General features: G+C 45.1%; 1 long non-coding RNA gene across 6 annotated transcripts; it reads right to left on the reverse strand.

The window, feature by feature from the left end:
* Positions 1 to 214: 214 nt before the first annotated feature.
* Positions 215 to 23,630, reverse strand: LOC123104416 (uncharacterized). Of its 6 annotated transcripts, none has more exons than XR_006450324.1 (8): positions 21,267 to 23,196; positions 21,089 to 21,163; positions 18,211 to 20,997; positions 17,968 to 18,119; positions 17,752 to 17,859; positions 17,574 to 17,648; positions 8,201 to 8,802; positions 6,820 to 7,122 (listed from the first exon to the last, which is right to left on the reverse strand). It is a non-coding gene; the product is annotated as an uncharacterized lncRNA (long non-coding RNA). The 6 variants fall into 6 exon arrangements; XR_006450323.1 differs by having other exon boundaries at positions 6,829 to 7,122; positions 17,752 to 18,119; positions 18,211 to 18,279; positions 20,393 to 20,997; XR_006450321.1 differs by having other exon boundaries at positions 6,830 to 7,122; positions 17,752 to 18,119; positions 18,211 to 18,574; positions 20,393 to 20,997.
* Between the last annotated feature and the right edge of the window lie 1,165 nt (positions 23,631 to 24,795).

The following is a 24,795-nucleotide window of genomic DNA, read 5'->3' on the forward strand; positions in this document are numbered from 1 at the left end:
TGTTAGAAAACGATTCGCTAAAGATCAAGGTTAAGAAAAAACTACCCAGCCTGGCTGAAAAGCCTCAGTGCCTGCCCTTACATGGTAAGGGTCGATGCCAGCATCCAGCCTCACCCTTTTGGCTTCTCTCGGATCAAGCGCACTATGAGAAGAATGTACAGACAAAAAAGATGAGCCAGCTTCAAGTGTTGGAAGGATACCAAGAGTGATTTGCATTGCACCATAGTCCAAGTATATTGATCTTCCACGTCGAGGATCATACCCTTGTGATGTTCCATGACTACTGTGACCGGCCAGCACAAAAATAATCACGTGCGTCATGTGGACTATTATTGTACATCTCTGATCTAGGGAACCCAACAAGCGGTGTTTGGTTATCAAGCCCATTAATGGAGAAAACAAAATGAATCCTTGTATTATTGAAAAGAGGCTCATCTAGAAGATTCTTAGCATTAGAAGCTCCTTCGATGGTTGCAAACTCCACAGAAGCATACTACCTTTCTGGAAAAACTTTGATGTTTGTAACCACACCATGTGCTGCCATAGCCCGCCTAAGTGCCTCCTTGTTAACTTTATGTGTATTGGGTAAACCCACCCAAAGAACATTGGTAGGAATTTTTGCCTCTCTCATTCGTACTCTAGCAGAACCCTGACAAACAGAACATGACATGATAGTAAGCAACCTACAGATCAAAGAGGACAGTAGAACAACAAGAACCAAGAGAAGTAAATAGCAATACCTTTGCATCTCCAACTCCCATTTCGCCAGGTGGAAATGATCATCTACTGCTGAAATTGCCTGCTTCTGACCGTTCCTATCAAAATCAGTACAAATAACTAAATAGTAAGACATCATCCCTTGAAAAACTGGAGCCTAGAAGCACTTCACAAACTCAGTCAACAATAATAGATGCATACCGCTCTTGCTCTGGACCTCTGGAAATCAACACACAATTCCTTGCCCACTAAATTTGTTCCATTCATGGCTCAATGTGGATGTATGCAAAAGGTTGATCATGGGAGAATGCAACACCTTCAATCTTTCAACCTTTTGAAACTCCTCCTCTGCCTCCTACTTTGAGATAGATGGACTAATTCCTCTAGCTCGTATGTTCCTAACAGATCTAGCTTGTAAAAGCCAATCGACAAACACAACTAAATGTCATGAGGGCATAAATATTTATACAACACCAGCATAGCAATTTCACCCTAGAACAAGGAACAATAACCAATCTAGGAGTATTTCTATACCTACTAATAAAGGATAATGTTCAAAACAATGGAAGGCCGCAACATAGAGCAATGGGCGCTTAGGCGCGCTTGAGCATTTTTTCGAACATGGCAAGAATTTGTCTGTTTTGAATAGTATGCACAAGAAAAATATGAAACATGGCACAGGTAGTTGAAGTAGTATCTAAAATGACCTTCACAACATAGCAATTACACACCAGGTTCACACAACAAGCAAAATGACAAATAAAATGTTGTTTAGTTCAAATAGACATAGCCAAATGCAGATCATATTTCCATGATTTGGCTAGAATCTAAAGGAAACAACTCCCGTACAGACCCTAATAATGACATAAATGACATATTTTCATTATTGCACAAGCAACTAAGCAGAAGCAGTTCAAAAATAGCCAAATTCTGGCCAAAATTTTGAAAAACACTTAGCCTAGCTACCACTTACGGCCAAAGCGAAGCATTTTTCCATTGCTCAGTGCTTAAGCGTCACTTAACAATGCTTTCTTGAACAGTGATAAAGGGATTCATGTTTCTGTATGTCCGGCATGACCTTCCTTGCCCCTGAAGTTGCAACCAATTACCCACCACTGCCATCCATAAGTGGTAGAAAAATGATTTGCTAAAGAATTGGGAAAAAAGAGCTTGCCAAACTGACCCTTGTTCCCCAATCCGGAAAATGATTTGCTAAAGATCTCGAAAAACAATCCATAAGTGGTAGAAAACTATTTGCTAAAGATCAAAGTTTAAAAAAGCTTCCCGACCCGAGCCTTGTTCCCCAATCAAATAAACGATCTACTGAAGATCCGGAAAAACAATCACCCACGACTACCATCCATATATAAGTGGTAGTACAGAATGATTCGCTACAGATCTAGAAAAAAAATAGTTGCATGATCCAACCCTTGTTCCCCATTTCGAAAAAAGATTTACTGAAGATCCGGAAAAAATGCTGAACCTGACCCTTCTTCCCCCAACCCAAATGACATGCAGTTAGAAAGAAAATCCGGATAGCCAGACCTCCCTACGCACCACCAGCTTCTCCGTGGCGGCCACCTCAACCGAGGAACCCACTTCCACCACTTCCTGCTAGGTCATTCACTGATTTTGTTTGAACTTGTTGCGTGATAGGCGGATTAAAAAATGGAAATGTTTTCATGCACCCGATGGGTGCCCGAATGAGTCGGGTCACCCATCGGGTGTGGGCATGGGTCGTCCATCAAACCCTGGGGTTGGGTCATGGGTTGACCTGATTAGCTATTCGGGCATGGATTTGGTAGAGGTCAGCCCGGTGAAACCCGACCCGATTGCCATCCTGACTCAAGGGCCTCGCCCGCCACGCTCGAGTGGACCCTGAGCACCGCCATCCCCCAGCCACCTGCATGCCTCTGCTAGACCACCCCGTCTCTGCTGATCCCATGTGTCGCCGCTCGCATAATTACATATATCAGAACTGTTGGAGGCCTCCTCCTACACCGCCTAAATAAACTGCAAAACACAAGTACCGAAGTACTAATTACCGAAAAATTGACATCGCCAACTGTAACCAGATCCCGAGGGGGATCCAAGGTGGGAGCGGGTCCGAGTGGGGGAGAAGGAGGGGGTGAGAAGTTACCGGCCGGGTGTACTCGACCCAGATGAATGCACTCTTGACCTTGGACCCATGGAGCGCCTCGAGGGTGGCTCGAGACTCGGCGACAGAGCAAAAAAGGATGAACACGTAGCTGCCGGAGCCAGCGCGTGTGGCGACGTAGTCGAGCGCCTCGTATGGTGTGATGGCCGCCATGACGTCTTCCTCGTTTGCGTGCGCGGGGAAGTTGTCGACCCACAATGTGTTATTCTCATGGGCGGCCCTTAGCACGGCGGCGACGGTGGCTCAGTGCCGGAGGGCTCCGACTCCTTCGGCGGGAAGGCTGATGGCCTGGCGGCCTCAGTGGGCCCCACGGGCGGCAGGTCCAACAACATCAGCGGCGGCGGGGATCAGGGCAGGGAGAGATCGCCGGGAGCTAGGGTTTGGATGTGGGGATTTGGGTTGTCTGAGATGGGGAACGAAACGGGGTGTGCGGAACCGGCCCGGGGGTCAGACCGTATATACTATGGGTGGGGCAGGGACTACTGCACGCCTGCACCGAGTCTGTGAGCGGCACCATTTCTCGCCTTGCTCCAATATATCATCAAAAAACGGCACCTATTCCCATCACCGCTCAAAAAAAAGTAAAACGTTTCAAAACAGTCGGATGATTTATTGACTTTGTAAGCCGCATCTGGTGCCGTCCGATCCTACGAGATTGTGTGACACGAGAGCCTATGTGTCCCCACACGAAGCTAGCCCTATGGTCGAGTTCATGACTTGTGCTTGCATTCCCATGAGTGCCTTTTTATAAAGGATCCTTTTTACACTTACTTCACACGCAATGCTTTGCCAGGTAGTTATACATGTGATCGTACAAATACTATAACATCGTATGCTTGATCATGGGTGCTGGTTTCATTTGGTATTAGGTAGTTCATGGAGTCAATGTTGCACACACCACACCACACCCCCCTCACATGCAATCCTTGAGGCTGCCGTCGCCTTTAAAAATGCCATTGCACCATTATCAGGGCAGTTCAGCCGCCATCGCCGGCCGTGGCCGTCGCAACATCATTGAAGCAGTCATGTTTGTTGTCTCAACACTACCATGACCATGGAACACGTTGTCGCGGCATCGTCGACGTAGTCGGGGTCCGTCATAGCATCGTCGCGGTTTTCAAAACACAACGTCGCATTGTTGAATCACCATGGCCGTTGAGGCATGCCATTACAGCAGCATCGCGGTCGCCAAAGTACAGCATGAGCGTTAGAAGCGTGTCATCGCACCATCACCGCGGCCGTAGAGCACTGCACGGGCATTAGAATCATGTCGTGGTGCCATCATTGTAATCGTCGTAGCACACCTAAAAGCCTCAATGTGGTCGTCGAAGCATGTCGCCGCACTCGTCGAAGCTCATGATGGGTGTTTGTAGCATGTCATTGTGCCAATGCCACAAATAGAAATAAAGAAAATGACCCTAATAAAAGAAAGTGCCTCTACCACAACACAAATAATCATAAGTTTATGTATCCGTGGTTCGTGCTTCTGCCCTTCCGTCCAGACCCAAATAAAAGAAAGTGTTTCTACCACAACACAAATGAACATAATATACTTCACTACCACAATGCTTTCTTGAACACTTATAAAAGGATCCGTGCTTCTGCCCATTCATCCCACTTTTCCCCTGAAGTTTTAAACAATTACCTACCACTGCCATCCATAAGTGGTAGAAAAAGATTCGCTAAAGATCAAAAAAAGTGAGCTGCCCGACCCGACCCTTATTCCCCAATAAGAGAAACGATTTGCTAAAGATTCAGAAAAAACAATTACTCACAACTCCCATCCATAAGTGGTAGAAAGCAATACGCTAAAGATCTGGAAAAAACTACCCAACCCTACCTTTGTTCCCCAATCCGGAAATCGACTCGCTAAAGATCTGGAAATAAAAAACACCCACCACTGCCATAAGTGGTAGAAATGATTCGCCGAGTATCCGGAAAAAAGAGATGCCCGACCAAACCCTTGTTCCCCAAACCGGAATACAATTTCCTAAAGATCCGGAAAAACCATAACCCACCACTCCCATCCATAAGTGCTAGAAAATGAATCGCTAAATATTCGAAAAATAGGTGACCGACCAGCTCGTTGGTCGCTAATCCGGAAAACAATTTGCTAAAGATCCAAAAACAACGCACCACTGCCATACATAAGTGGTAGAAAACGATTCGCTAAAGATACGGAACCAAAAAGAGCTACCAGACCCGACCCTTGTTGCCCAATCTAGAAAATTATTTGATTTAGAAAAAATTGCCCAACCCGACCCTTCTTCACCCAATCCAGATGACCCGCAGTTATAAAGAAAATTTGGATGGCTTGGCCTCCCCGTGCGCTGCCAATGTCTCCCACCAAACAAACCTCCCCGCGGCTGCTACCCGCAGTGCCCAGGAACCCACCGCCAGCGCCCAGGAACCCACTGCCGCTGCTTCCTGCTAGGCCATTCACCGGTGTCAAGGTTTCTCATGGGTATTGGCTCATACGTGCCCATCCTCCATATAAAGAGCCTCATGCGCCGCGCTTCCCTGGACCCTGAACACTGCTGCCTCCAGCCATATGTGAGCCTCCACTAGACCTCCCCATCACCGTTGATCCATTGTGCCTCCACTCGAATAACTACATATATCAGAGCTGCGAGAGGCCTCAGCCCACACCGCCTAAATAAACTGCAAATGACAAACACCAAACTCCGAATTATTGAAAAAACTCATCACAAACTACAGACTGATCTCGGGGGGATCCAAGGTGGTAGCGGATATGAGTGGGGGGAGAGGCAGTGTTGAGATATTACCGGCCGGGCGAACTCAATCAGGATGAAGGCGCCCTTGACCTTGGACCCGCGGAGCGCCTCGAGGGTGGCCCGACACTCGCCAATGGAGCGGAAAATGATGAAGGCATAGTTGCGGTACCCGACACGCATGATGACGCAGTCGAGTGCCCTGTGTGGCGGAGGATGCCACGACATCTTCCTCGCCCGCATGCGCAGGCAGGTTGCCGACCCACATCACCTTTTTCTCGTGGGTGACAAATTGTGTGACGACGACGATGCCTGCATCCCTAACGACTGCGTGCTCCGATTCCTTCGACGGTGAGGCCGATGGCCTGGTAGCCTCCACGGCCATGGAGGGCTCCGCAGGCGGTGGCTCTAACGACATCCGTGGTAGAGGGGATCAGGGTAGGGAGAGATTAGCGGAAGCTAGGGTTAGGATGTGGGGATTTAGGCTGTCTGTCACAGGGAACGGAATAGGGTGAGGAAACTAGCCCATGCACCATACTATATATACTACGGGTGGGGTTGCGCTGAGTCTATGGGCGGCACCTTTTCTATCCTCGCTCCAATATCATCCAGACACCTAGCCGCATCACTGAAACGCTAAAAGCCTATCCCATCACCAAGAATAGTTAAGTATGACCTTCTCAAAACAAGCAAGTTTACCCGGCACATAGTTCAAAGTTTTCATTATGCGTTAATAACCAAGGGCAAATATCTCATTCATAATCCAAGATTGCATCGCCTCAATCTATCTAGTAAAATAAACACAAAGAAATAGAAACATACGTAGTTAGTCGTTATCTTATTTCTGGGGAGACATGACTTTGGGGCCCGCCCACCACAACATCTCGCAACCATATCCTCTCCCCATGACGTATTCTTGTCCACATGCTCCCTCTGGGGCTGCACTTGTACGTATTACCGGGAGGGGTGGGGTGGGGGAGAGGGACGAGTGTAGTCAGCTCAAACCTGATTATCCTTCGCTTGGGAAAACTACTCACAAAAACATGAACTTCATAGACACCTTTTAATTTATTTCATGGAGTTAGTTAGTAATTACTTTCCGACTTAAATACATCTCAAAAAGAAGGAATGCATACAATATCTCATTGGCATAATATACTTCATTACCAAAAATAGAATAAAGTAAATGACCCAAATGAAAGAGAGTGTCTCTAGAGAAACACAAATAATCATAATTTTATGTAAGTGTGGTTACAACATTTCTATACATCATACAAGAAGGCACATTGTTGTTTATGTTAATGTTTTATTAATCATGTTTCACTAACCCATATGGATTTGAATTCTATCCCTCCAAACTATACGCCAAAGAGGAATATAAAATATGTCCCATTCACAATTTTATAGGAAGAAATGGCATCATCCAGCTACTCAGAGTCGATGTATGCAAAAGTATGCCAATGGAGAATTCAACACCTTCAAACTTTCCAATCCTTGGAACTCTTCGTCTGCCTCCTGCTTTGAAATAGATGAATTAACTCCTCCAACACATAGGTTCCTAATACCTCTATCATGTAAAACCCAATCAATGAACAAATGCCATAAGAAGGCATACTATTTCTGTAATGAAATAGATGAATAAAATTCTCATACATGTAGTCCTAGCAACAAAAAACTATGAGATAGCTATGAATAGTCCAAGTTAAAGTGAAATAGATAAAAGATAAAATACACTTCATATTTATATCAAATCACAACCTGAATAACAGCAAATTATGTCACTTGTGCAAACCTCATTACACAACATTAGCACATGAATGGAGCAATTTCACTCAAGAAATAAACAACTATGACTAACCAAGGATTATTCTATATTAGTACATCATTCCTTACTAGTACGTCATTCAAACTTAAATCAGAGCATACCATACTTATTTGATATTGTATGCATTCCTATATGTTGTGAGATGGGCAGGGATGGCTTTGCCGAGTGGGTGGGCCATCTGATTATGCCACCTTGACAAAAATAATTGCAAAAACATGGCCTTCATGTACACCTTTTAATTTAATTCAAGGAGTTGGTTAGTAATAACTTTAGCTCTTAAAAATGTCTAAAAAAGAAGGAATGCATACAATATCTCATTGGCATAATATACTTCACTACAAAAAATAAAAATAATGTAAATGACCCGAATAAAAGGAAGTGTCTCTACCACAACGCAAATAATCATAAGTTTATGTATCTGTGGTTCGTGCTTCTGCCCATCCGTTCCGACCCTAATAAAAGAAAGTGTCTCTACCACAACACAGATGACCACACTATAGTTCACTACAAAACACTTACTTGAACTCTAATAAATGGATTCGTGCTTTAGCCCATTCATCCTGACTTTGCCCCTGAAGTTGCAAACAATTACCCACCACTACCATCCATAAGTGGTAGAAAACGATTCGCTAAAGATTCAAGGAAAAAAAGAGCTGCCCGGCCTGACCCTTGTTCCCCAATCCGAAAACCAATTTGCTAAATGTCCGGAAAAAACAATTCATAAGCTGTAGAAAATGACTCCCTAAGATCAAGGTTAAAAAAAGCTACCTGACTCGACTAAAGATCCTTAGTGCCTGCCCTTACATGGTATAAGGGTCGATGACAGCATCTAGCCTCACCCTTTTGGCTTCTCTCAGATCAAGTGCACTATGAGCAGAATGTCCAAACAACAAGGATGAGACAGCTTCAGGTGCTGGAAGGATACCACCAGTGATTGGCATTGCACCGAAGTCCAATTATTTTGACCTTCCACATCAAGGATCATACCCTTTAGATGTGTCATGACTACTGCGACCAGGACCAAAATAATCACATGCGACATGTGGACTATCATTGTACATGTCTGATCTAGGGAACCCAACAAGAGGTGTTAGGTTATCAATCCCACAGCAAGAGAAAAGAACATGAATCCTTCTATTATTGAAAAGACGCCCATCTAGAAGATTTTTAGCATTAGAAGCTCCTTCAATGGTTGCAAACTCCACAAAAGCATACCGCCTTTCTGGAAAAACTTTGATGTTTGTAACCACACCATCTGCTGCCATAGCCTGCCTTAGTGCCTCCTCGTTTACTTCATGTGTATTGGGTAAACCCACCCGTTGAACATTGGTCGGAATTTTTGCCTCTCTTATTCGTACTCTAGCAGAACCCTGACAAACAGAACATGATATTATAGTAAGCAACCGATAGATCAAAAAGGATGGTACTGTTGGGGAACGTAGCAGAAATTCAAAATTTTCCTACGTGTCACCAAGATCTATCTATGGAGAGACTAGCAACGAGGGGAAGGAGAGTGCATCTACATACCCTTGTAGATCGCTAAGCGGAAGCGTTCAAGTGAACGGGGTTGATGGAGTCGTACTCGTCGTGATTCAGATCACCGATGATCCTAGTGCCGAACGGACGGCACCTCCGCGTTCAACACACGTACAGCCCGACGATGTCTCCCACGCCTTGATCCAGCAAGGAGAGAGGGAGAGGTTGAGGAAGACTCCATCCAGCAGCAGCACAACGGCGTGGTGGTGATGGAGGAGCGTGGCAATCCTGCAGGGCTTCGCCAAGCACCTACGGGAGAGGAGGAGGTGTCACGGGAGGGAGGGAGGCGCCAAGGGCTCAGGTATGGATGCCCTCCCTCCCCTCCACTATATATAGGGGCAGGGGAGAGGGGGGAGGCGCAGCCTTGCCCCTTCCTCCAAGGAAGGGGTGCGGCTAAGAGGGGGGAGGAGTCCATCCTCCCCAAGGCACCTCGGAGGTGCCTTCCCCCTTTAGGACTCTCCCCTTTTTCCTATATCTTGGCGCATGGGCCTCTAGGGGCTGGTGCCCTTGGCCCATGTAGGCCAAGGCGCACCCCCTACAGCCCATGTGGCCCCCCGGGCAGGTGGCCCCACCCGGTGGGCCCCGGGACCCTTCCGGTGGTCCCGGTACAATACCGATGACCCCGAAACTTGTCCCGATGGCCGAAACAGGACTTCCTATATATAAATCTTTACCTCCGGACCATTCCGGAACTCCTCGTGACGTCCGGGATCTCATCCGGGACTCCGAACAACATTCGGTAACCACATACAAACTTCCTTTATAACCCTAGCATCATCGAACCTTAAGTGTGTAGACCCTACGGGTTCGGGAGACATGTAGTCATGACCGAGATGTTCTCCGGTCAATAACCAACAGCGGGATCTGGATACCCATGTTGGCTCCCACATGTTCCACGATGATCTCATCGGATGAACCACGATGTCAAGGACTCAATCAATCCCGTATACAATTCCCTTTGTCTAGCGGTATGGTACTTGCCCGAGATTCGATCGTCGGTATACCGATACCTTGTTCAATCTCGTTACCGGCAAGTCTCTTTACTCGTTCCGTAACACATCATCCCGTGATCAACCCCTTGGTCACATTGTGCACATTATGATGATGTCCTACCGAGTGGGCCCAGAGATACCTCTCCGTTTACACGGAGTGACAAATCCCAATCTCGATTCGTGCCAACCCAACAGACACTTTCAGAGATACCCGTAGTGTACCTTTATAGCCACCCAGTTACGTTGTGACGTTTGGCACACCCAAAGCACTCCTACGGTATCCGGGAGTTGCACAATCTCATGGTCTAAGGAAATGATACTTGACATTAGAAAAGCTTTAGCATACGAACTACATGATCTTGTGCTAGGCTTAGGATTGGGTCTTGTCCATCACATCATTCTCCTAATGATGTGATCCCGTTATCAACGACATCCAATGTCCATGGTCAGGAAACCGTAACCATCTATTGATTAACGAGCTAGTCAACTAGAGGCTTACTAGGGACATGGTGTTGTCTATGTATCCACACATGTATCTGAGTTTCCTATCAATACAATTCTAGCATGGATAATAAACGATTATCATGAACAAGGAAATATAATAATAATCAATTTATTATTGCCTCTAGGGCATATTTCCAACAGTCTCCCACTTGCACTAGAGTCAATAATCTAGTTCACATCGATATGTGATTAACACTCAAGGTCACATCCCCATGTGACTAACACCCAAAGAGTTTACTAGAGTCAATAATCTAGTTCACATTTACCATGTGATTAACACTCGATGAGTTCTGGGTTTGATCATGTTATGCTTGTGAGAGAGGTTATAGTCAACGGGTCTGAACCTTTCAGATCCGTGTGTGCTTTACAAATCTCTATGTCATCTCCTAGATGCAGCTACCACGTTCTATTTGGAGCTATTCCAAATAACTGTTCTACTTGGAGCTATTCTAAATTGTTGCTCCATTATACGTATCCGGTATCTCTACTCAGAGCTATCCGGATAGGTGTTAAGCTTGCATCGACGTAACCCTTTACGACGAACTCTTTTACCACCTCCATAATTGAGAAAATTCCTTAGTCCACTAGTTACTAAGGATAACTTTGACCGCTGTCCTGTGATCCATTCTTGGATCACTCTTGTACCCCTTGACTGACTCATGGTAAAGCACACTTCAGGTGCGGTACACAGCATAGCATACTGTAGAGCCTATGTCTTAAGCATAGGGGACGACCTTCGTTCCTTTCTCTCTATTCTGCCATGGTCGAGCTTTAAGTCTTAACTTCATACCTTACAACTCAGGCAAGAACTCCTTCTTTGACTGATCCATCTTGAACACCTTCAAGATCACGTCAAGGCATGTGCTCATTTGAAAGTACTATTAAGCGTTTTGATCTATCCTTATAGATCTTGATGCTCAATGTTCAAGTAGCTTAATCCAGGTTTTCCATTGAAAACACTTTCCAAATAACCCTATATGCTTTCCAGAAATTCTACGTCATTTCTGATCATTAATATGTCAACAACATATACTCATCAGAAATTCTATAGTGCTCCCACTCACTTCTTTGGAAATACAAGTTTCTCATAAACTTTGTATACACCCAAAATCTTTGATCATCATCAAAGCATACATTCCAACTCCGAGATGCTCACTCCAGTCCTCAGAAGGATTGCTGGAGCTTTGCATACTTATTAGCATATTTCAGGATAGACAAAACCTTCCGGTTGTATCACATACAACCTTTCCTCAAGAATCGTCGAGGAAACAATGTTTTGACACCCTATCTGCAAGATTTCATAAATAATGCAGTAATTGCTAATATAATTCCAACAGACTCTTAGCATCGCTACGAGTGAGAAAGTCTCATCGTAGTCAACTCCTTGAACTTGTCGAAAAACATCTTAACGACAAGTCGAGCTTTCTCAATGGTGACACTTACCATCATTGTCTGTCTTCCTTTCAAAATCCATATGTACCTAACAGCCTTACGACCATCAAGTAGTTCTTCCAAAGTCTACACTTTGTTTTCATACATGGATCCTCTCTCGAGTTTTATGGCCTTGAGCCATTTATCGGAATCCGGGCCCACCATCGCTTCTCCATAGCTCGTAGGTTCATTGTTGTCTAGCAACATGACTTCCAAGACAGGATTACGTACCACTCTGAAGTAGTACGCATCCTTGTCATCCCACGAGGTTTGGTAGTGACTCGATCCGAAGTTTCATGATCACTATCATAAGCTTCCACTTCAGTTGGTGTACGTGCCACAGGAACAACTTCCTGTGCCCTGCTACACACTTGTTGAAGTGACGGTTCAATAACCTCATCAAGTCTCCACCATCCTCCCACTCAACTTTTCGAGAGAAACCTTTCCTCGAAAAAGGACCCGATTCAAGAAACAATCCCTATTGCTTTCGGATCTGAATTAGGAGGTATACCCAACTGTTTTTGGGTGTCCTATGAAGATGCATTTTATCTGCTTTGGGTTCGAGCTTATCAACCTGAAACCTTTTCACATAAGCGTCGCAGCCCCAAACTTTCAAGAAACGGCAACTTAGGTTTCTCCAAACCATAGTTCATACGGTGTCGTCTCAACGAAATTATGTGGTGCCCTATTTAAAGTGAATGTGGTTGTCTCTAATGCCTAACCCATGAACGATAGTGGTAACTCGATAAGAGACATCATGGTATGCACCATATCCAATAGGGTGCAACTATGACGTTTGGACACACCATCACACTATGGTGTTCCAGGCTGTATCAGTTGTGAAACAATTTCCACAATGTCTTAATTCTGTGCCAAACTCGTATTCAGATATTCATCTCTATGATCATATCATAGATCTTTTATCCTCTTGTCACGACGATCTTTCAACTTCACACTGAAATTACTTGAACCTTTCAATAATTCAGACTCGTGATTCATCAAGTAAATATACTCAACATCTACTCGAATCATCTGTGAAGTAAGAACATAACGATATTCACTGCATGCCTCAGCACTCATTGGACTGCACACATCAAAATGTGTTACTTCCAACAAGTTGCTATCTTGTTCCATCTTACTGAAAACGAGGCTTTTCAGTCATCTTGCCCATGTGGTATGATTTGCATGTCCCAAGTGATTCAAAATCAAGTGAGTCAAAACGGTCCATTTGCATGGAGTTTCTTCATGCATATACACCAATAGACATGGTTCGCATGTCTCAAACTTTTCAAAAACGAGTGAGCCCAAAGATCCATCAATATGGAGCTTCTTCATGCGTTTTATACCGATATGACTTACGTGGCAGTGCCACAAGTAGGTGGTACTATCATTACTATCTTTTGGCATGAACATGTGTATCACTACGATCGAGATTTAATAAACCATTCATTTTAGGTGTAAGACCATTGAAGGTATTATTCAAATAAACAGAGTAACCATTATTCTCCTTAAATGAATAACCGTATTGCGATAGACGTAATCCAATCATGTCTATGCTCAACGCAAACACCAAATAACAATTATTTAGGTTTAACACCAATCTCTTTGGTAGAGGGAGCGTGCGATGCTTGATCATATCAAGCTTGGAAAAACTTCCAACACATATCGTCAGCTCACCTTTAGCTAGTCTCCGTTTATTCCGTAGCCTTTTGTTTCGAGTTACTAACACTTAGCAACCGAACCGGTATCTAATACCCTGGTGCTACTAGGAGTACTAGCAAAGTACACATTAACACAATGTATATCCAATATACTTCTATCGACCTTGCCAGCCTTCTTATCTACCAAGTATCTAGGGTAATTCTGCTCTAGTGGTTGTTCCCCTTATTACAGAAGCACTTAGTCTCGGGTTTGGGTTTTACCTTGGGTTTCTTCACTAGAGCAGCAGCTGATTTGCCGTTTCATGAAGTATCCCTTCTTGCCCTTGCCCTTCTTGAAACTAGTGGTTTCACCAACCATCAACAATTGATGCTCCTTCTTGATTTCTACTTTCGCGGTGTCAAACATCGCGAATACCTCAAGGATCATCATATCTATCCCTGATATGTTATAGTTCATCACGAAGCTCTAACAGCTTGGTGGCAATGACTTTGGAGAACCATCACTGTCTTATCTGGAAGATCAACTCCCACTCGATTCAAATGATTGTTGTACTCAGACAATCTGAGCACAAGCTCAACAATTGAGCTTTTCTCCTTAGTTTGCAGGTTAAGAAAGTCATCGGAGGTCTTATACCTCTTGACATGGGCACGAGCCTGAAATCCCAATTTCAGCCCTCAAAACATCTCATATGTTTCGCGATGTTTCAAAAACGTCTTTGGTGCCTCAACTCTAAACCGTTTAACTGAACTATCACGTAGTTATCAAAACGTGTATGTCAGATGTTCGCAACAACCACAGACAACGTTCGAGGTTCAGCACACTGAGCGGTGCATTAAGGACATAAGCCTTCTATGAAGCAATGAGGACAATCCTCAGTTTACGGACCTAGTCCGCATAATTGCTACTATCAACTTTCAACTAATTTTTCTCTAGGAACATATCTAAACAGTAGAACTATAGCGTGAGCTACGACATAATTTGCAAAAACCTTTTGACTATGTTCAGGATAATTAAGTTCATCTTATGAACTCCCACTCAGATAGACATCCCTCTAGTCATCTAAGTGATTACATGATCCGAGTCAAACTAGGCCGTGTCCGATCATCACGTGAGACGGACTAGTCATCATCGGTGAACATCTTCATGTTGATCGTATCTTCTATACGACTCATGTTCGACCTTTCGGTCTCCGTGTTCCGAGGCCATGTCTGTACATGCTAGGCTCGTCAAGTTAACCCTAAGTGTTTCGCGTGTGTAAATCTGTCTTACACCCGTTGTATGTGAACGTTAGAATCTAACACCCGATCATCACGTGGTGCTTCGAAACACGAACTGTCGCAACGGTGCACAGTTAGGGGAGAACACTTCTTGAAATTGTTGTAAGGGATCATCTTATTTACTACCGTCGTTCTAAGCAAATAAGATGTATAAACATGATAAACATCACATGCAATCAAATAGTGACATGATATGGCCATCATCACTTTGCTCCTTTTGATCTCCATCTTCGGGGCTCCATGATCATCATCGTCACCGGCATGACACCATGATCTCCATCATCATGATCTCCATCATCGTGTCTTCATGAAGTTGCCTCGCCAACTATTACTTCTACTACTATGGCTAACGGTTAGCAATAAAGTAAAGTAATTACATGACGTTTAAGTTGACACGCAGGTCACAAATAAATAAAGACAACTCCTATGGCTCCTGCCGGTTGTCATACTCATCGACATGCAAGTCGTGATTCCTATTACAAGAACATGATCAATCTCATACATCACATATATCATTCATCACATCCTTTTTGGCCATATCACATCACATAGCATACCCTGCAAAAACAAGTTAGACGTCCTCTAATTGTTGTTTGCATGTTTTACGTGGCTGCTATGGGTTTCTAGCAAGAACGTTTCTTACCTACGCATGAACCACAACGTGATATGCCAATTGCTATTTACCCTTCATAAGGACCCTTTTCATCGAATCCGATCCGACTAAAGTGGGAGAGACAGACACCCGCCAGCCACCTTATGCAACTAGTGCATGTTTGTCGGTGGAACCGGTCTCACGTAAGCGTACGTGTAAGGTTGGTCCGGGCCGCTTCATCCCACGATGCCGCCGAATCAAGATAAGACTAGTAACGGCAAGCATATTGAACAATATCGACGCCCACAACTACTTTGTGTTCTACTCGTGCAAAGAATCTACGCAATAGACCTAGCTCATGATGCCACTGTTGGGGAACGTAGCAGAAATTCAAAATTTTCCTACGTGTCACCAAGATCTATCTATGGAGAGACTAGCAACGAGGGGAAGGAGAGTGCATCTACATACCCTTGTAGATCGCTAAGCGGAAGCGTTCAAGTGAACGGGGTTGATGGAGTCGTACTCGTCGTGATTCAGATCACCGATGATCCTAGTGCCGAACGGACGGCACCTCCGCGTTCAACACACGTACAGCTCGACGATGTCTCCCACGCCTTGATCCAGCAAGGAGAGAGGGAGAGGTTGAGGAAGACTCCATCCAGCAGCAGCACAACGGCGTGGTGGTGATGGAGGAGCGTGGCAATCCTGCAGGGCTTCGCCAAGCACCTACGGGAGAGGAGGAGGTGTCACGGGAGGGAGGGAGGCGCCAAGGGCTCAGGTATGGATGCCCTCCCTCCCCTCCACTATATATAGGGGCAGGGGAGAGGGGGGAGGCGCAGCCTTGCCCCTTCCTCCAAGGAAGGGGTGCGGCTAAGAGGGGGGAGGAGTCCATCCTCCCCAAGGCACCTCGGAGGTGCCTTCCCCCTTTAGGACTCTCCCCTTTTTCCTATATCTTGGCGCATGGGCCTCTAGGGGCTGGTGCCCTTGGCCCATGTAGGCCAAGGCGCACCCCCTACAGCCCATGTGGCCCCCCGGGGCAGGTGGCCCCACCCGGTGGGCCCCCGGGACCCTTCCGGTGGTCCCGGTACAATACCGATGACCCCGAAACTTGTCCCGATGGCCGAAACAGGACTTCCTATATATAAATCTTTACCTCCGGACCATTCCGGAACTCCTCGTGACGTCCGGGATCTCATCCGGGACTCCGAACAACATTCGGTAACCACATACAAACTTCCTTTATAACCCTAGCGTCATCGAACCTTAAGTGTGTAGACCCTACGGGTTCGGGAGACATGTAGTCATGACCGAGATGTTCTCCGGTCAATAACCAACAGCGGGATCTGGATACCCATGTTGGCTCCCACATGTTCCACGATGATCTCATCGGATGAACCACGATGTCAAGGACTCAATCAATCCCGTATACAATTCCCTTTGTCTAGCGGTATGGTACTTGCCCGAGATTCGATCGTCGGTATACCGATACCTTGTTCAATCTCGTTACCGGCAAGTCTCTTTACTCGTTCCGTAACACATCATCCCGTGATCAACCCCTTGGTCACATTGTGCACATTATGATGATGTCCTACCGAGTGGGCCCAGAGATACCTCTCCGTTTACACGGAGTGACAAATCCCAATCTCGATTCGTGCCAACCCAACAGACACTTTCAGAGATACCCGTAGTGTACCTTTATAGCCACCCAGTTACGTTGTGACGTTTGGCACACCCAAAGCACTCCTACGGTATCCGGGAGTTGCACAATCTCATGGTCTAAGGAAATGATACTTGACATTAGAAAAGCTTTAGCATACGAACTACATGATCTTGTGCTAGGCTTAGGATTGTCCATCACATCATTCTCCTAATGATGTGATCCCGTTATCAACGACATCCAATGTCCATGGTCAGGAAACCGTAACCATCTATTGATTAACGAGCTAGTCAACTAGAGGCTTACTAGGGACATGGTGTTGTCTATGTATCCACACATGTATCTGAGTTTCCTATCAATACAATTCTAGCATGGATAATAAACGATTATCATGAACAAGGAAATATAATAATAATCAATTTATTATTGCCTCTAGGGCATATTTCCAACAGGTACAACTACAAGAACTAAGAGAAGTAAATAGCAGTACATTTGCATGTCCAACTCCCATTTCACCGGCTAGCAATGATCCTCTGCTATTGAATGTGCCTGCTTCTAACCATTCCTATCAAAATCAGTACAAATAACTAAATAATAAGACAGTGCCCCTTGAAAACCTGCATCCTAGAAGCACTTCACAAACTTAGTCAACAATAATAGATGCGTACCACTCTTCCTGTGGACCTTTGGAAATCAATACACAATTCCTTGCCCCCTAAATCTGCCCCATTCAAGGCTCTATTGGCAGAAACATTGTCAGGTTATCAAGCCCCTTGCTGCAGGAAAGAACATGAATCTTTGTATTATTGATAAGACGCCCATCTAGAAGGTTCTTAGCATTAGATGCTCCTTCAATTGTTGCAAACTCCACAAACGCATACCACCTTTCTGGAAAAACTTTGATGTTTGTAACGACACCATGTGCTACCATAGCCTGCCTTAGTGCCTCCTCGTTACCTTTATGTGTATTGGGTAAATCCACCTAGAGAACATTGGTAGGAATTTTTGCCTCTCTCATTCATACTCCAGCAGAACCCTGACAAACAGAACATGATATGACAGTAAGTAACCCGCAGATAAAAGAGGACAATACAACAACAAGAACCAAGAGAAGTAAATATTAGTACCTTTGCATGTCCAACTCCCATTTCACCCGGGGGCAATGATCCTCTACTGTTGAAGTTGCCTGCTTTTGACTGTTCATAACAATATTAGTACAAACAACTAAATAATTTGGCAACGTCCCGTGAAAAACCGCAGCCTAGAAACATTTCACAGACTCAGTCAACAATAATAGATGCATACTGCTCCTCCTCTGGACCTCCAAGAATCAACACACAATTCCTTGCCCCCAAAATCCATCCCATTAAAGGCTCTATGATAAAAAATGGCAACTTCCAGCTTCTCAAAGTTGATGTATGCAGAAGTTTGATCATGGGAGAATGCAACACCTTCAATCTTTCCAAACTTTTGAAACTCCCCCTCTACCTCCTGCGTTGAGATAGACGGACTAATTCCTCCAACCCATAGATTCCTAACAGCTATAGCTTGTAAAAACCAATCAACAAACACAAGTAAACATCACAAGAGCATAAATCTTTAGACAACATCATCATAGAAATTTCTCCCTAGAACAAGGAACAATCACCAATCTAGGCGTATTTCTATACCTACTAATAAAGGGTGATGTTCATAAAAGTGGAAGGTCACAACATAGAGCAATGGGCGCTTAAGCGCGCTTGAGCATTTTCTCAAACTTGGCCAGAATTTCACTGTTTTGAATAGTATGCACCGGAAAATAGGAAACATGGCACACAGGTAGTTGAAGTAGCATCTAAAATGACCTTCACAACATAGCAAATACACATCATGGTCACACAGGAAGAAAAATGACAACTAAATGTAGTTCAGTTCAAATAGACATAGCCAAATGCAGATCATCTTTCTATGATTTGGCCAGAATCTGAAGGAAATAACGCCCATACAGACCCTAATAATAACATAAATGACATACTACCATTATTGTGCAAGCAGCTAAGCAGAAGCAGTTCAAAAATAGCCAAATTCTGGCCAAAATTATCAAATACGCTTAATCTACCACTTAGGTCTAAAGCGAAGCATTTTCCATAGCTCAACACTTATTAGTCGCTTAGCAACTTTTTTCTTGAACACAGATAAAGAGATTGATGTTCTGCATGTCTCTCCTGATCTTCCTTGCCCCTGAAGTTGCAATAAATCACCCACCACCGCCATCCTATTAGCTATTCAGGCATGGGTTTGGTAGAGGTCGGCCCGGTGAAACTCGACCCGATTGCTAGCCTGATTCAAGGGCCTCGCTAGCCTCGCTCCCCTGGACACTGAGTTCCACCATACCCCAGCCACCTAGGAGCCTCCGCTAGAACACCGCGTCACCACTAATCCCGTGTGCTACCGCTCGAATAATTATATATATCGGAGCTGCTGGAGGCCTCAGCCCACACAACCAAAATAAAATGCAAATCACAAGCACTAAAGTCCTAATTACTAGAAAATTCACATCGCGAACTACAACCAGATCCTGGGGGTCCAAGGTGGGAGCAGATATGAGTGGGGGGAGAAGGAGGGGTGATAAGTACATCATTCAAACTTAAATCAGGGCATACCATAGTTACTAGATACTAGATGCATCCCTATATGTTGTGAGTGGGGCAGGGATGGCCTAGCCGTGTGGGTGGGCCATTTGATTACGCCACCTTGAGAAAAATAATTGGAAAAACATGGCCTTCATATAAACATTTTAATTTAATTCAAGGAGTAGGTTAGTAATAACTTTCCCTCTTAAAAACATCTCAAAAGGAAGGTATGCATACAATATCTCATTGGCATAATATACTTCACTACAAAACATAGAAATATTGTGAATGACCCTATTAAAAGAAAGTGTCTCTACCACAACGCAAATAATCATAAGTTTATGTATCTGTGATTCGTGCTTCTGCCCGTACGTCTTGAACCTAATAAAAGAAAGTGTCTCTACCACAACACAAATGACCACAATATACTTCACTACCACAACACATTCTTGATCACTGATAAATGGATTTTTGCTTCTGCCCATTCTTAGTGACTTTGCCCCCGAAGTGGCAAATAATTACACACCACTGCCATACATAAGTGGTAGAAAACGATTCGCTAAAGATCCGAGGAAAAAAGAGATTCCTGACCTGACCCTTGTTCCCCAGTCCGAAAAACAATTTGCTAAATGTCCGGGAAAAACAATTCATAAGTCATAGAACATGATTCACTAAAGATCAAGGTTAAAAAAGCTACCTGACCCAGTTGAAGACCCTCAGTGCGTGCCCTTACATGGTAGAAGGGTTGATGCCAGCATCTAGCCTCACCCTTTTGGCTTCTCTCGGATCAAGTGCACTATGAGCAGAATGTCCAGACAACAAAGATGATCCAGCTTCAGGTGCTGGAATGATACCACCAGTGATTGGCATTGCACCATAGTCTAATTATCTTGACCTTCCACATCGAGTATCATACCCTTGTGATATGCCATGACTATTGCGACCAGCACCAAAATAATCACATGCGACATGTGGACTATCATTGTACATCTTTGATCTAGGGAACCCAACAAGCGGTGTTAATTAGGTTATCAAATCCACTGCTGGAGAAAAGAACATGAATCCTTGTATTATTGAAAATCGCCCATCTAGAAGATTCTTAGCATTAGAAGCTCCTTCAATGGTTGCAAACTCCACAAAAGCATACTGCCTTTATAGAAAAACTTTGATGTATGTAACCACACCATGTGCTGCCATAGCCCGCCTTAGTGCCTCCTTGTTAACTTTATGTGTATTCGGTAAACCCACCCGGAGAACATTGGTAGGAATTTTTGCCTCTCTCCTTCGTACTCTAGCAGAACCCTGACAAAGAGAACATGATATGATAGTAAGCAACCCACAGATCAAAGAGGACAGTAAAACTACAGGAACGAAGAGAAGTAAATAGCAGTACCTTTGCACGTCCAACTCCCATTTCACTGGGTGGCAATGATCCTATACTGTTGAAGTTGCCTGCTTCTGACTGATCCTATCAAAATAAGTACAAATAACTAAATAATAAGACAACATCACTTGAAAAACTGCAGCCTAGAAGCACTTCAGAAACTCAGTCAACAATAATAGATGCATACCACTCTTCCTCTGGACCTCTGGAAATCAACACACAATTCCTTGCCCCCTAAATTTGTCCCATTCATGGCTCTATGAGCAGAAATAGCATCTTCCAGCTTCTCAAAGTCGATGTATGCAGAAGTTTGATCATGGGAGAATCCAACACGTTCAGTCTTTCCAAACTTTTGAAACTCCCCCTCTACCTCCTGCCTTGAGATAGACAGACTAATTCCTCCAACCCATAGGTTCCTAACATATCTAGCTTGTAAAACCCAATGAACAAACACAAGTAAACATCATGACGGCATAAATCTTTAGACAACTCCAGCATAGCAATTTCACCCTAGAACAAGGAACAATCACCAATCTAGGAGTGTTTCTACACCTACTAATAAAGGATAATGTTCAAAAAAGTGGAAGGCCATAGCATAGAACAATGGGAGCTTAAGTGCGCTTGAGCGTTTTTCAAACTTGGCCAGAATTTGACTGTTTTGAATAGTATGCACAGGAAAATAGGAAACATGGCACACAGGTAGTTGAAGTAGCATCTAAAATGACCTTCACAACATAGCAAATACACATCAGGTTCACACAACAAGCAAAATGACAAGTAAAATGTAGTTCAGTTCAAATAGACATTGCCAAATGCAGATCATCTTTCCATGATTTGGCCGGAATCTGAAGGAAACAACTCCCCTACAGACCCTAATAATAACACAAATGACATACTGCCATTATTGCGGAAGCAGCTAAGCAGAAGCAGTTCAAAAATAGCCAAATTCTGGCCAAAATTATCAAATACACTTAATCTACCACTTAGGGACAAAGCGAAACATTTTCCAATGCTCAGCGCTTTCCTTGAACATTGATAAAGAGATTTGTGTTTCTGCATGTCTGTCTTGATCTTCCTTGCCCCTGAAGTTGCAATCAATTACCCACCTTTGCCATCCATAAGTGGTAGAAAATGATTTGCTAAAGATCCGAGAAAAAAAAGAGCTGTGCAAACTGACCATTGTTCCCCAATCCGGAAAATGATTTGCTAACAGAAAAACCAATCCGTAAGTGGTAGAAAATGATTCGCTAAAGATCAAGGTTTTAAAAAAGGCTGCCTGACCCGACCCTTTTTCACCAATCCGGAAAATGATCTGCTGAAGATCCGGAAAAACAATTACCCACCACTGCCATCCATAAGTGGTAGTAGAGAACGATTCGCTAAAGATCCATAAAAAGAGAGTTGCACGATCCGACCATTGTTCCCCAATCCGGAAAATGATTTGCTAAAGATCCGAAAAACTGCCCAACCCAACCCTTCTTCCCCCAATCCAGATGACCCGTAGTTAGAAAGAAAATCCGGACAACCTGACCTCCCTGCGCACCGCCGGCGTATCCCTGGCGGCCACCTCTGCCGAGGAACCCACTACGACCGCTTCGTTCTAGGTCATTCACCGATTTTGTTTGAACTTGTTGCATGCTAGGCGGATTAAAAATGGAAATGTTTTTGTGGACTCGATGGGTGCCCGAATGGGTCGGGTCACCCATCGGGTGTGGGGATGGATCATCCGGCAATCCCAGGGGTTGGGTGGTGGGTTGACCCGGTTAGCTATTCGGGCATGGATTTGGCAGAGGTCGGCCCACTAAAACTCGACCAAATTGCCAGCCTGACTCAAGGGCCTCGCCTATCACGCTCCCGTGGACCCTGAGCGCCGCCATCCCGCAGCCCTTGCATGCCCTGCTAGGCCACCCCGTCACCGCTGATCTCGTGTGCCGCCGCTCGAATAATTACATATATCAAAGCTGTTGGAGGCCTCATTCCACACCGCATAAATAAACTGCAATTCGCAAGCACCGAAGTCCTAATTACCAAAAAATTGACTTCGCGAACTGCAGCTAGATCCCGGGGAGCCAAGGTGGGAGCAGATCCTAGTGGGGGAGAAGGAGGGGGTGAGAAGTTACCAACCATGTGTACTCGACCCAGATGAACGCGCTCTTGACCTTGGACGCACGAAGCGCCTCGAGGGCGGCTCGGGACTCGGCGACAAAGTGGAAAACGTCGAACACGTAGCTGCGGGAGCCGGCGCGTGTGATGACGCAATCGAGTGCCTCGTGCGGGGCGAAGGCCGCCATGACGTCTTCCTCGCTTGTGTGCGCGGGCAAGTTGTCAACCGACAAGGCGTTCTTCTCGTGGGCGGCCCCTAGCACGGCGGCGGCTCCCTAGTGCCGGAAGGCCACGAATCTTTCGGCAGGGAGGCTGACTGCCTGGCGACCTCAAAGGGCCTCGCTAGCGGCGGGTCCAACGACACCCGCGCCGGCGGGGATCGGGGCAGGGAGAGATCGTCGAAAGCTAGGTTTTGGATGTGGGAATTTGGGCTATCTGAGATGGGGAACGGAATGGGGTGTGGGAAACCGACCCGCGGGTCGGACCGTATATACTACGGGCGGGGCAGGGACGGCTGCACGCCTGCACCGAGTTCGTGAACACCACCGTTTCTTTCCCTGCTTCAGTATATCATTTAGACACAACACATATCCCCATCACCACTCAAAGAAGGAAAACATTTCAAAACATTCGGATGATTTATTGACTTTGGAAGCCGCTGCCAGCCCCGTCCAATCTTACGCGATTATGTGACGCGAGAGCCTGTGTGTCCCCATGTGAAGCTAGCCCATCTATAGTCGAGTTCGCGATTTGTGCTCGCATTCCCGTGACTGCCTTTTTCTAAAGGATCCTTCTTATACTTACTCCATGTGCAATGATTTACCAGGTAGTTATACAAGTGATCGTACAAATATTAGAACATCGTATGATTGATCATGGGTGCCTCTTTCATTTGGTATTACGAAGTTGACGAAGTCAATGTTGCGCACACCACACCACATCCCCTCACATGCAACCCTTGACGTTGCCACCTTTGAACATGCCATTGTGCCATCACCAGAGCAGACTGGACGCCATCGCCGTGGCCGTCGCAACATCATTGAAGTAGTCATGCACGTTGTCTCAACACTACCATCACCATAAAACACGTTGTCGCGGCATCATCGAAGCAGTCGAGCCTTCGTAGTAGCATCGCCGCAGTTGTCAAAACACAATGTCGCATCATAGCATCGCCATGGCCGTTGAGCCATGCCATCGTAGTAGCATCATGGTTGCCGAAGCACTGCACTGGCGTTAGAAGCGTGGCGCCGCGCCATCGCAGCGGCAGTCAGAGCACCGCACGGGCGTTAGAAGCGTGTCGTGGTGCCATCGCTGCGGCCATCATAGCACACCTGAAAGCATCAATGCGGTCGTCGAAGCATTCCGCCGCACTCATCGAAGCTCATGATGGGAGTTTGTAGCATGTCATTGTGCCAGCACCACAAATAGAAATAATGAAAAATAACCCTAATAAAAGAAAGTGCCTCTACCAACACAAATAATCATAAGTTTATGGATCCGTGGTTCGTGCTTCTGCATGTCCGTCCTGACCCTAATAAAAGAAAGTGTCTCTACCACAACGCAAATGACCATAATATACTTCACTACCACAACGCTTTCTTGAACACTAATAA

This window comes from Triticum aestivum, chromosome 5A (assembly GCF_018294505.1).
Source record: "Triticum aestivum cultivar Chinese Spring chromosome 5A, IWGSC CS RefSeq v2.1, whole genome shotgun sequence".
NCBI lineage: Eukaryota > Viridiplantae > Streptophyta > Magnoliopsida > Poales > Poaceae > Triticum > Triticum aestivum.